This window comes from Nicotiana tabacum, chromosome 23, assembly GCF_000715075.1.
Source record: "Nicotiana tabacum cultivar K326 chromosome 23, ASM71507v2, whole genome shotgun sequence".
NCBI lineage: Eukaryota > Viridiplantae > Streptophyta > Magnoliopsida > Solanales > Solanaceae > Nicotiana > Nicotiana tabacum.
In genome coordinates, this window is record NC_134102.1 from 69,216,702 (window position 1) to 69,217,751 (window position 1,050).

At 43.0% G+C, this 1,050-nt stretch overlaps 1 pseudogene; it reads left to right on the forward strand.

Moving 5' to 3' along the window:
- Positions 1–587: 587 nt before the first annotated feature.
- Positions 588–686, forward strand: LOC142177782 (small nucleolar RNA R71; annotated as a pseudogene).
- Positions 687–1,050: the final 364 nt, after the last annotated feature.

Consider the following 1,050-nt stretch of genomic DNA (forward strand, 5'->3'; position numbering starts at 1 on the left):
GTCTTGACAATAAAGGACTTCATCAAATTTTCTAGCCCAGGCTGATTGGATTGTTAAGGTTGAAACTGCTGCCTTTGCTGATTTTGGAAGCCTGGAGCTCCTTGTCCCTGGAATCTGGAGTTGTTTTGTTGCTATGCATCTGCAGTACCCCCAGGTGAACTCCATGAAAAATCGGGGTTCTTCTGACCCATTGCATTGGAGTTATAATTTCCCACAACATTTACTTCCTCAGCTAAGGCGTGTCACTCATGAGTAGGGTGTCATCTTCCACATATATCACAAGCCGTGTTATTCTCACTTTGTATTGAATCTAGGGTGAGCTTCCTTATCTCTTTCGCCATGGCATCAAGCTGTACCTGCACAGATGTGTTAGCATCAACCTGGTGAACACCATTCACCCTTCTTCTTTCAGCACTTTTAGAGGGCCATTGATTTGCATCTTCAGACATTTCATCGAGAATAGTGACTATCTCCTTTGGTGTCTTTTTCATCAAAGGACCTCCAGCTGCATTACTCAATGTTCTACGTGAGGCCGGGGTCAAACCATCCCAAATATCTTAGAGTTGCATCCAGATTTCAATTCCGCCAGGTTGACACTTTCGAATTAATTCCTTTAACCTCTCCCATGCTTCAAACACAATTTCAGTATCTTTCTGGCAGAAGTTATGGATCTCTCTTCTAAACTTTCCCATCTTAGCTGAGGAGAAATATTTATCAAGAAATTTTCTGGTCGTCTCCTCCCATATTCTAATTGATTCCTGGGGCAAGCTTCGAAGCCACTGCTTTGCATTGTCTTTGAGAGTGAAGGGGAATGCCCTTAAGTACACTGCATCTTGTGACACACCATTATATTGAAAGGTGTTCATAATCTCCTCGAAGTCCATCAGATGTGTGTTTGGATCTTCATTCATCTTCCCTTTGAAGACACAACAGTTTTGCATAGTTTGGAGCAACCCTTGCTTCAATTCGAAACTGTTCGCAGCCACTGGAGGTGGTCTAACACTTGATAAGCCTTGGTTGTGAACCGGTCTAGCATAATCACCAAGTGGT